This window comes from Scyliorhinus torazame, chromosome 19 (assembly GCF_047496885.1).
Source record: "Scyliorhinus torazame isolate Kashiwa2021f chromosome 19, sScyTor2.1, whole genome shotgun sequence".
NCBI lineage: Eukaryota > Metazoa > Chordata > Chondrichthyes > Carcharhiniformes > Scyliorhinidae > Scyliorhinus > Scyliorhinus torazame.
The window spans coordinates 18594736-18608656 of record NC_092725.1 but is presented as its reverse complement, the minus strand read 5'-3'; positions in this window follow the sequence as shown (position 1 = coordinate 18608656).

Below are 13921 nucleotides of genomic sequence, written 5' to 3'. Positions count from 1 at the left end.
ATCCTTACCCTGAATAAACAATGATTCTGCAAAGTTACACAGTGAGTGATTCTCACCAGGAATAAACAGTGACTCTGTACAGTTACACAGTGAGTGATCGTTACCCTGAATAAACAATGATTCTGTAAAGTTACACAGTGAGTGATCCTCACCAGGAATAAACAGTGACTCTGTACAGTTACACAGTGACTGATCGTTACCCTGAATACACAGTGACTCTGTACAGTTACACAGTGAGTGATTCCTAACCTGCTGAATACACAGTGACTCTGTACAGTTACACAGTGAGTGATCCTCACCCTGAATGAACAGTGACTCTGTACAGTTACACAGCGAGTGATCCTCACCCTGAATGAACAGTGACTCTGTACAGTTACACAGTGAGTGATCCTTACCCAGAATAAACAGCGACTCTGTACAGTATCACAGTGAGTGATCCTGACTCTGAATAAACAGTGACTCTGTACAGTTACACAATGAGTGATCTTCAGCCTGACTAAACCGTGGCTGTACATTTACACAGTGAGTGATCCTGACCCTGAATCAACAGTGACTCTGTAAAGTTACACAGTGAGTGATCCTCACCGGGAATAAACAGTGACTCTGTACAGTTACACAGTGAATGACCCTCACCCTGAATAAACTGTGACTCTGTACAGTTACACAGCGAGTGATTCCTAACCTGCTGAATAAACAGTGACTCTGAACAGTTACATAGTGAGTGATCCTCACCCTGAATGAACAGTGACTCTGTACAGTTACACAGTGAGTGATCCTTACCCAGAATAAACAGTGACTCTGTACAGTATCACAGTGAGTGATCCTGACCCAGAATAAACAGTGACTCTGTACAGTTACACAGTGAGTGATACCTACCCTGAATAAACAGTGACTCTGTACAGTTACACAGCGAGTGATCCTTACCCTGAATAAACAGTGACTCTGAACAGTTACACAGTGAGTGATCCTGACCCTGAATCAACAGTGGCTCTGTACAGTTAGTTGCACAGTGAGTGATCCTTACCCTGAATAAACAATGATTCTGCAAAGTTACACAGTGAGTGATTCTCACCAGGAATAAACAGTGACTCTGTACAGTTACACAGTGAGTGATCGTTACCCTGAATACACAGTGACTCTGTACAGTTACACAGTGAGTGATCCTTCCCATGAATAAACAGTGACTCTGTACAGTTACACAGCGAGTGATCCTCACCCTGAATAACAGTGACTCTGTACAGTTACACAGTGAGTGATCGTTACCCTGAATACACAGTGACTCTGTACAGTTACACAGTGAGTGATCCTTCCCATGAATAAACAGTGACTCTGTACAGTTACACAGCGAGTGATCCTCACCCTGAATAAAAGTGACTCTGTACAGTTACACAGTGAGTGATCCTTCCCATGAATAAACAGTGACTCTGTACAGTTACACAGTGAGTGATCGCTACCATGGATAAACAATGACTCTGTACAGTTACGCAGTGAGTGATCCTCACCCGGAATAAACAGTGACTCTGTACAGTTAGTTACACAGTGAGTGATCCTCACCCTGAATAAATAGTGACTCTGTACAGTTACACAGTGAGTGATCCTCACCCTGAATAAACAGTGACTCTGTACAGTTACACAGTGAGTGATCCTTACCCTGAATAAACAATGACTCTGTACAGTTCCACAACGAGTGATCCTCACACTGAATAAACAGTGACTCTGTACAGTTACACAGTGATTGACCCTCACCCTGAATAAACTGTGACTCTGTACAGTTACACAGCGAGTGATTCCTAACCTGCTGAATAAACAGTGACTCTGAACAGTTACACAGTGAGTGATCCTCACCCTGAATATACAATGACTCTGTACAGTTACACAGTGAGTGATCCTCACCCTGAATGAACAGTGACACTGTACAGCTACACAGTGAGTGATCCTTACCCAGAATAAACAGTGACTCTGTACAGTTACACAGTGAGTGATCCTTACCCTGAATAAACAATGATTCTGTAAAGTTACACAGTGAGTGATCCTCACCAGGAATAAACAGTGACTCTGTACAGTTACACAGTGAGTGATCGTTACCCTGAATACACAGTGACTCTGTACAGTTACACAGTGAGTGATTCCTAACCTGCTGAATACACAGTGACTCTGTACAGTTACACAGTGAGTGATCCTCACCCTGAATGAACAGTGACTCTGTACAGTTACACAGTGAGTGATCCTTACCCAGAATAAACAGCGACTCTGTACAGTATCACAGTGAGTGATCCTGACTCTGAATAAACAGTGACTCTGTACAGTTACACGATGAGTGATCTTCAGCCTGACTAAACCGTGGCTGTACATTTACACAGTGAGTGATCCTGACCCTGAATCAACAGTAACTCTGTACAGTTACACAGCGAGTGATCCTCACCCTGAATAAACAGTGACTCTGTAGTTACACAGTGAGTGATCCTTACCCTACATAAACAATGATTCTGCAAAGTTACACAGTGAGTGATTCTCACCAGGAATATACAGTGACTCTGTACAGTTACACAGTGAGTGATCCTCACCCTGAATAAACAGTGACTCTGCACAGTTACACAGTGAGTGATCCTCACCCTGAATAAACAGTGACTCTGCACAGTTACACAGTGAGTAATCCTTTTCTGAATAAACAGTGACTCTGTACAGTTACACAGTGAGTGATCCTGACCCTGAATCAACAGTGACTCTGTACAGTTACACTGTGAGTGATCCTCACGCTGAATAAACAGTGACTCTGTACAGGTACACAGTGAGTGATCCTCACCCTGAATGAACTGTGACACTGTACAGTTACACAGTGAGTGATCCTTACCCAGAATAAGCAGTGACTCTGTACAGTTACACAGTGAGTGATCCTTACCCTAAATAAACAATGATTCTGCAAAGTTACACAGTGAGTGATCCTTACCCTGAATAAACAATGACTCTGTACAGTTCCACAACGAGTGATCCTCACACTGAATAAACAGTGACTCTGTACAGTTACACAGTGAGTGACCCTCACCCTGAATAATCTGTGACTCTGTACAGTTACACAGCGAGTGATTCCTAAGCTGCTGAATAAACAGTGACTCTGAACAGTTCCACAGTGAGTGAACCTCACCCTGAATAAACAATGACTCTGTACAGTTACACAGTGAGTGATCCTCACCCTGAATGAACAGTGACTCTGTACAGTTACACAGTGAGTGATCCTTACCCAGAATAAACAGTGACTCTGTACAGTTACACAGTGAGTGATCCTGACCCTGAATCAACAGTGACTCTGTAAAGTTACACAGTGAGTGCTCCTCACCAGGAATAAACAGTGACTCTGTACAGTTACACAGTGAATGACCCTCACACTGAATAAACTGTGACTCTGTACAGTTACACAGCGAGTGATTCCTAACCTGCTGAATAAACAGTGACTCTGAACAGTTACATAGTGAGTGATCCTCACCCTGAATATACAATGACTCTGTACAGTTACACAGTGAGTGATCCTCACCCTGAATGAACTGTGACACTGTACAGTTACACAGTGAGTGATCCTTACCCAGAATAAGCAGTGACTCTGTACAGTTACACAGTGATTGATCCTTACCCTGAATAAACAATGATTCTGTAAAGTTACACAGTGAGTGATCCTCACCAGGAATAAACAGTGACTCTGTACAGTTACACAGTGAGTGATCGTTACCCTGAATACACAGTGACTCTGTACAGTTACACAGTGATTGATTCCTAACCTGCTGAATACACAGTGACTCTGTACAGTTACACAGTGAGTGATCCTCACCCTGAATGAACAGTGACTCTGTACAGTTACACAGTGAGTGATCCTTACCCAGAATAAACAGTGACTCTGTACAGTTACACAGTGAGTGACCCACTCCCTGAATAAACTGTGACTCTGTACAGTTACACAGCGAGTGATTCCTAACCTGCTGAATACACAGTGACTCTGTACAGTTACACAATGAGTGATCCTCACCCTGAATGAACAGTGAATCTGTACAGTTACACAGTGAGTGATCCTTACGCAGAATAAACAGTGACTCTGTACAGTATCACAGTGAGTGATCCTGACCCTGAATAAACAGTGACTCTGTACAGTATCACAGTGAGTGATCCTGACCCTGAATAAACAGTGACTCTGTACAGTTACACAGTGAGTGATACCTACCCTGAATAAACAGTGACTCTGTACAGTTACACAGCGAGTGATCCTTACCCTGAATAAACAGTGACTCTGAACAGTTACACAGTGAGTGATCCTGAACCTTAATCAACAGTGGCTCTGTACAGTTGCACAGTGAGTGATCCTTACCCTGAATAAACAATGATTCTGCAAAGTTACACAGTGAGTGATTCTCACCAGGAATAAACAGTGACTCTGTACAGTTACACAGTGAGTGATCGTTACCCTGAATATACAATGATTCTGTAAAGTTACACAGTGAGTGATCCTCACCAGGAATAAACAGTGACTCTGTACAGTTACACAGTGACTGATCGTTACCCTGAATACACAGTGACTCTGTACAGTTACACAGTGAGTGATTCCTAACCTGCTGAATACACAGTGACTCTGTACAGTTACACAGTGAGTGATCCTCACCCTGAATGAACAGTGACTCTGTACAGTTACGCAGTGAGTGATCCTTACCCAGAATAAACAGCGACTCTGTACAGTATCACAGTGAGTGATCCTGACTCTGAATAAACAGTGACTCTGTACAGTTACACAATGAGTGATCTTCAGCCTGACTAAACCGTGGCTGTACATTTACACAGTGAGTGATCCTGACCCTGAATCAACAGTGACTCTGTAAAGTTACACAGTGAGTGATCCTCACCAGGAATAAACAGTGACTCTGTACAGTTACACAGTGAATGACCCTCACCCTGAATAAACTGTGACTCTGTACAGTTACACAGCGAGTGATTCCTAACCTGCTGAATAAACACTGACTCTGAACAGTTACATAGTGAGTGATCCTCACCCTGAATATACAATGACTCTGTACAGTTACACAGTGAGTGATCCTCACCCTGAATGAACAGTGACACTGTACAGTTACACAGTGAGTGATCCTTACCCAGAATAAGCAGTGACTCTGTACAGTTACACAGTGATTGATCCTTACCCTGAATAAACAATGATTCTGTAAAGTTACACAGTGAGTGATCCTCACCAGGAATAAACAGTGACTCTGTACAGTTACACAGTGAGTGATCATTACCCTGAATACACAGTGACTCTGTACAGTTACACAGTGATTGATTCCTAACCTGCTGAATACACAGTGACTCTGTACAGTTACACAGTGAGTGATCCTCACCCTGAATGAACAGTGACTCTGTACAGTTACACAGTGAGTGATCCTTACCCAGAATAAACAGTGACTCTGTACAGTTACACAGTGAGTGACCCACACCCTGAATAAACTGTGACTCTGTACAGTTACACAGCGAGTGATTCCTAACCTGCTGAATACACAGTGACTCTGTACAGTTACACAATGAGTGATCCTCACCCTGAATGAACAGTGAATCTGTACAGTTACACAGTGAGTGATCCTTACCCAGAATAAACAGTGACTCTGTACAGTATCACAGTGAATGATCCTGACCCTGAATAAACAGTGACTCTGTACAGTATCACAGTGAGTGATCCTGACCCTGAATAAACAGTGACTCTGTACAGTTACACAGTGAGTGATACCTACCCTGAATAAACAGTGACTCTGTACAGTTACACAGCGAGTGATCCTTACCCTGAATAAACAGTGACTCTGAACAGTTACACAGTGAGTGATCCTGACCCTGAATCAACAGTGGCTCTGTACAGTTGCAGAGTGAGTGATCCTTACCCTGAATAAACAATGATTCTGCAAAGTTACACAGTGAGTGATTCTCACCAGGAATAAACAGTGACTCTGTACAGTTACACAGTGAGTGATGGTTACCCTGAATACACAGTGACTCTGTACAGTTACACAGTGAGTGATCCTTCCCATGAATAAACAGTGACTCTGTACAGTTACACAGCGAGTGATCCTCACCCTGAATAACAGTGACTCTGTACAGTTACACAGTGAGTGATCGTTACCCTGAATACACAGTGACTCTGTACAGTTACACAGTGAGTGATCGCTACCATGGATAAACAATGACTCTGTACAGTTACACAGTGAGTGATCCTGACCCTGAATCAACAGTGACTCTGTACAGTTACACTGTGAGTGATCCTCACGCTGAATAAACAGTGACTCTGTACAGGTACACAGTGAGTGATCCTCACCCTGAATGAACTGTGACACTGTACAGTTACACAGTGAGTGATCCTTACCCAGAATAAGCAGTGACTCTGTACAATTACACAGTGAGTGATCCTTACCCTAAATAAACAATGATTCTGCAAAGTTACACAGTGAGTGCTCCTTACCCTGAATAAACAATGACTCTGTACAGTTCCACAACGAGTGATCCTCACACTGAATAAACAGTGACTCTGTACAGTTACACAGTGAGTGACCCTCACCCTGAATAATCTGTGACTCTGTACAGTTACACAGCGAGTGATTCCTAACCTGCTGAATAAACAGTGACTCTGAACAGTTACACAGTGAGTGAACCTCACCCTGAATAAACAATGACTCTGTACAGTTACACAGTGAGTGATCCATACCCTGAATAAACAATGATTCTGTAAAGTTACACAGTGAGTGCTCCTCACCAGGAATAAACAGTGACTCTGTACAGTTACACAGTGACTGATCGTTACCCTGAATACACAGTGACTCTGTACAGTTACACAGTGAGTGATTCCTAACCTGCTGAATACACAGTGACTCTGTACAGTTACACAGTGAGTGATCCTCACCCTGAATGAACAGTGACTCTGTACAGTTACACAGTGAGTGATCCTTACCCAGAATAAACAGCGACTCTGTACAGTATCACAGTGAGTGATCCTGACTCTGAATAAACAGTGACTCTGTACAGTTACACAATGAGTGATCTTCAGCCTGACTAAACCGTGGCTGTACATTTACACAGTGAGTGATCCTGACCCTGAATAAACAGTGACTCTGTACAGTTACACAGTGAGTGATCCTCACCAGGAATAAACAGTGACTCTGTACAGTTACACAGTGAATGACCCTCACCCTGAATAAACTGTGACTCTGTACAGTTACACAGCGAGTGATTCCTAACCTGCTGAATAAACAGTGACTCTGAACAGTTACATAGTGAGTGATCCTCACCCTGAATATACAATGACTCTGTACAGTTACACAGTGAGTGATCCTCACCCTGAATGAACTGTGACTCTGTACAGTTACACAGTGAGTGATCCTTACCCAGAATAAACAGTGACTCTGTACAGTTACACAGTGAGTGACCCACACCCTGAATAAACTGTGACTCTGTACAGTTACACAGCGAGTGATTCCTAACCTGCTGAATACACAGTGACTCTGTACAGTTACACAATGAGTGATCCTCACCCTGAATGAACAGTGAATCTGTACAGTTACACAGTGAGTGATCCTTACCCAGAATAAACAGTGACTCTGTACAGTATCACAGTGAGTGATCCTGACCCTGAATAAACAGTGACTCTGTACAGTTACAAAGTGAGTGATACCTACCCTGAATAAACAGTGACTCTGTACAGTTACACAGCGAGTGATCCTTACCCTGAATAAACAGTGACTCTGAACAGTTACACAGTGAGTGATCCTGACCCTGAATCAACAGTGGCTCTGTACAGTTGCACAGTGAGTGATCCTTACCCTGAATAAACAATGATTCTGCAAAGTTACACAGTGAGTGATTCTCACCAGGAATAAACAGTGACTCTGTACAGTTACACAGTGAGTGATCGTTACCCTGAATAAACAATGATTCTGTAAAGTTACACAGTGAGTGATCCTCACCAGGAATAAACAGTGACTCTGTACAGTTACACAGTGACTGATCGTTACCCTGAATACACAGTGACTCTGTACAGTTACACAGTCAGTGATTCCTAACCTGCTGAATACACAGTGACTCTGTACAGTTACACAGTGAGTGATCCTCACCCTGAATGAACAGTGACTCTGTACAGTTACACAGTGAGTGATCCTTACCCAGAATAAACAGCGACTCTGTACAGTATCACAGTGAGTAATCCTGACTCTGAATAAACAGTGACTCTGTACAGTTACACAATGAGTGATCTTCAGCCTGACTAAACCGTGGCTGTACATTTACACAGTGAGTGATCCTGACCCTGAATCAACAGTGACTCTGAACAGTTACACAGTGAGTGATCCTGACCCTGAATCAACAGTGGCTCTGTACAGTTGCACAGTGAGTGATCCTTACCCTGAATAAACAATGATTCTGCAAAGTTACACAGTGAGTGATTCTCACCAGGAATAAACAGTGACTCTGTACAGTTACACAGTGAGTGATGGTTACCCTGAATACACAGTGACTCTGTACAGTTACACAGTGAGTGATCCTTCCCATGAATAAACAGTGACTCTGTACAGTTACACAGCGAGTGATCCTCACCCTGAATAACAGTGACTCTGTACAGTTACACAGTGAGTGATCGTTACCCTGAATACACAGTGACTCTGTACAGTTACACAGTGAGTGATCCTTCCCATGAATAAACAGTGACTCTGTACAGTTACACAGTGAGTGATCACTACCATGGATAAACAATGACTCTGTACAGTTACACAGTGAGTGATCCTGACCCTGAATCAACAGTGATTCTGTACAGTTACACTGTGAGTGATCCTCACGCTGAATAAACAGTGACTCTGTACAGGTACACAGTGAGTGATCCTCACCCTGAATGAACTGTGACACTGTACAGTTACACAGTGAGTGATCCTTACCCAGAATAAGCAGTGATTCTGTACAATTACACAGTGAGTGATCCTTACCCTAAATAAACAATGATTCTGCAAAGTTACACAGTGAGTGCTCCTTACCCTGAATAAACAATGACTCTGTACAGTTCCACAACGAGTGATCCTTACACTGAATAAACAGTGACTCTGTACAGTTACACAGTGAGTGACCCTCACCCTGAATAATCTGTGACTCTGTACAGTTACACAGCGAGTGATTCCTAACCTGCTGAATAAACAGTGACTCTGAACAGTTACACAGTGAGTGAACCTCACCCTGAATAAACAATGACTCTGTACAGTTACACAGTGAGTGATCCTCACCCTGAATGAACAGTGACTCTGTACAGTTACACAGTGAGTGATCCTTACCCAGAATAAACAGTGACTCTGTACAGTTACACAGTGAGTGATCCATACCCTGAATAAACAATGATTCTGTAAAGTTACACAGTGAGTGCTCCTCACCAGGAATAAACAGTGACTCTGTACAGTTACACAGTGACTGATCGTTACCCTGAATACACAGTGACTCTGTACAGTTACACAGTGAGTGATTCCTAACCTGCTGAATACACAGTGACTCTGTACAGTTACACAGTGAGTGATCCTCACCCTGAATGAACAGTGACTCTGTACAGTTACACAGTGAGTGATCCTTACCCAGAATAAACAGCGACTCTGTACAGTATCACAGTGAGTGATCCTGACTCTGAATAAACAGTGACTCTGTACAGTTACACAATGAGTGATCTTCAGCCTGACTAAACCGTGGCTGTACATTTACACAGTGAGTGATCCTGACCCTGAATCAACAGTGACTCTGTAAAGTTACACAGTGAGTGATCCTCACCAGGAATAAACAGTGACTCTGTACAGTTACACAGTGAATGACCCTCACCCTGAATAAACTGTGACTCTGTACAGTTACACAGCGAGTGATTCCTAACCTGCTGAATAAACAGTGACTCTGAACAGTTACATAGTGAGTGATCCTCACCCTGAATATACAATGACTCTGTACAGTTACACAGTGAGTGATCCTCACCCTGAATGAACTGTGACTCTGTACAGTTACACAGTGAGTGATCCTTACCCAGAATAAACAGTGACTCTGTACAGTTACACAGTGAGTGACCCACACCCTGAATAAACTGTGACTCTGTACAGTTACACAGCGAGTGATTCCTAACCTGCTGAATACACAGTGACTCTGTACAGTTACACAATGAGTGATCCTCACCCTGAATGAACAGTGAATCTGTACAGTTACACAGTGAGTGATCCTTACCCAGAATAAACAGTGACTCTGTACAGTATCACAGTGAGTGATCCTGACCCTGAATAAACAGTGACTCTGTACAGTATCACAGTGAGTGATCCTGACCCTGAATAAACAGTGACTCTGTACAGTTACAAAGTGAGTGATACCTACCCTGAATAAACAGTGACTCTGTACAGTTACACAGCGAGTGATCCTTACCCTGAATAAACAGTGACTCTGAACAGTTACACAGTGAGTGATCCGGACCCTGAATCAACAGTGACTCTGTACAGTTGCACAGTGAGTGATCCTTACCCTGAATAAACAATGATTCTGCAAAGTTACACAGTGAGTGATTCTCACCAGGAATAAACAGTGACTCTGTACAGTTACACAGTGAGTGATCGTTACCCTGAATAAACAATGATTCTGTAAAGTTACACAGTGAGTGATCCTCACCAGGAATAAACAGTGACTCTGTACAGTTACACAGTGACTGATCGTTACCCTGAATACAGAGTGACTCTGTACAGTTACACAGTCAGTGATTCCTAACCTGCTGAATACACAGTGACTCTGTACAGTTACACAGTGAGTGATCCTCACCCTGAATGAACAGTGACTCTGTACAGTTACACAGTGAGTGATCCTGACTCTGAATAAACAGTGACTCTGTACAGTTACACAATGAGTGATCTTCAGCCTGACTAAACCGTGGCTGTACATTTACACAGTGAGTGATCCTGACCCTGAATCAACAGTGACTCTGAACAGTTACACAGTGAGTGATCCTGACCCTGAATCAACAGTGGCTCTGTACAGTTGCACAGTGAGTGATCCTTACCCTGAATAAACAATGATTCTGCAAAGTTACACAGTGAGTGATTCTCACCAGGAATAAACAGTGACTCTGTACAGTTACACAGTGAGTGATGGTTACCCTGAATACACAGTGACTCTGTACAGTTACACAGTGAGTGATCCTTCCCATGAATAAACAGTGACTCTGTACAGTTACACAGCGAGTGATCCTCACCCTGAATAACAGTGACTCTGTACAGTTACACAGTGAGTGATCGTTACCCTGAATACACAGTGACTCTGTACAGTTACACAGTGAGTGATCCTTCCCATGAATAAACAGTGACTCTGTACAGTTACACAGTGAGTGATCGCTACCATGGATAAACAATGACTCTGTACAGTTACACAGTGAGTGATCCTGACCCTGAATCAACAGTGACTCTGTACAGTTACACTGTGAGTGATCCTCACGCTGAATAAACAGTGACTCTGTACAGGTACACAGTGAGTGATCCTCACCCTGAATGAACTGTGACACTGTACAGTTACACAGTGAGTGATCCTTACCCAGAATAAGCAGTGACTCTGTACAATTACACAGTGAGTGATCCTTACCCTAAATAAACAATGATTCTGCAAAGTTACACAGTGAGTGCTCCTTACCCTGAATAAACAATGACTCTGTACAGTTCAACAACGAGTGATCCTTACACTGAATAAACAGTGACTCTGTACAGTTACACAGTGAGTGACCCTCACCCTGAATAATCTGTGACTCTGTACAGTTACACAGCGAGTGATTCCTAACCTGCTGAATAAACAGTGACTCTGAACAGTTACACAGTGAGTGAACCTCACCCTGAATAAACAATGACTCTGTACAGTTACACAGTGAGTGATCCTCACCCTGAATGAACAGTGACTCTGTACAGTTACACAGTGAGTGATCCTTACCCAGAATAAACAGTGACTCTGTACAGTTACACAGTGAGTGATCCATACCCTGAATAAACAATGATTCTGTAAAGTTACACAGTGAGTGCTCCTCACCAGGAATAAACAGTGACTCTGTACAGTTACACAGTGACTGATCGTTAACCTGAATACACAGTGACTCTGTACAGTTACACAGTGAGTGATTCCTAACCTGCTGAATACACAGTGACTCTGTACAGTTACACAGTGAGTGATCCTCACCCTGAATGAACAGTGACTCTGTACAGTTACACAGTGAGTGATCCTTACCCAGAATAAACAGCGACTCTGTACAGTATCACAGTGAGTGATCCTGACTCTGAATAAACAGTGACTCTGTACAGTTACACAATGAGTGATGTTCAGCCTGACTAAACCGTGGCTGTACATTTACACAGTGAGTGATCCTGACCCTGAATCAACAGTGACTCTGTAAAGTTACACAGTGAGTGATCCTCACCAGGAATAAACAGTGACTCTGTACAGTTACACAGTGAATGACCCTCACCCTGAATAAACTGTGACTCTGTACAGTTACACAGCGAGTGATTCCTAACCTGCTGAAAAAACAGTGACTCTGAACATTTACATAGTGAGTGATCCTCACCCTGAATATACAATGACTCTGTACAGTTACACAGTGAGTGATCCTCACCCTGAATGAACTGTGACTCTGTACAGTTACACAGTGAGTGATCCTTACCCAGAATAAACAGTGACTCTGTACAGTTACACAGTGAGTGACCCACACCCTGAATAAACTGTGACTCTGTACAGTTACACAGCGAGTGATTCCTAACCTGCTGAATACACAGTGACTCTGTACAGTTACACAATGAGTGATCCTCACCCTGAATGAACAGTGAATCTGTACAGTTACACAGTGAGTGATCCTTACCCAGAATAAACAGTGACTCTGTACAGTATCACAGTGAGTGATCCTGACCCTGAATAAACAGTGACTCTGTACAGTATCACAGTGAGTGATCCTGACCCTGAATAAACAGTGACTCTGTACAGTTACAAAGTGAGTGATACCTACCCTGAATAAACAGTGACTCTGTACAGTTACACAGCGAGTGATCCTTACCCTGAATAAACAGTGACTCTGAACAGTTACACAGTGAGTGATCCTGACCCTGAATCAACAGTGGCTCTGTACAGTTGCACAGCGAGTGATTCCTAACCTGCTGAATAAACAGTGACTCTGAACAGTTACACAGTGAGTGAACCTCACCCTGAATAAACAATGACTCTGTACAGTTACACAGTGAGTGATCCTCACCCTGAATGAACAGTGACTCTGTACAGTTACACAGTGAGTGATCCTTACCCAGAATAAACAGTGACTCTGTACAGTATCACAGTGAGTGATCCTGACCCTGAATAAACAGTGACTCTGTACAGTATCACAGTGAGTGATCCAGACCCTGAATAAACAGTGACTCTGTACAGTTACAAAGTGAGTGATACCTACCCTGAATAAACAGTGACTCTGTACAGTTACACAGCGAGTGATCCTTACCCTGAATAAACAGTGACTCTGAACAGTTACACAGTGAGTGATCCGGACCCTGAATCAACAGTGACTCTGTACAGTTGCACAGTGAGTGATCCTTACCCTGAATAAACAATGATTCTGCAAAGTTACACAGTGAGTGATTCTCACCAGGAATAAACAGTGACTCTGTACAGTTACACAGTGAGTGATCGTTACCCTGAATAAACAATGATTCTGTAAAGTTACACAGTGAGTGATCCTCACCAGGAATAAACAGTGACTCTGTACAGTTACACAGTGACTGATCGTTACCCTGAATACAGAGTGACTCTGTACAGTTACACAGTCAGTGATTCCTAACCTGCTGAATACACAGTGACTCTGTACAGTTACACAGTGAGTGATCCTCACCCTGAATGAACAGTGACTCTG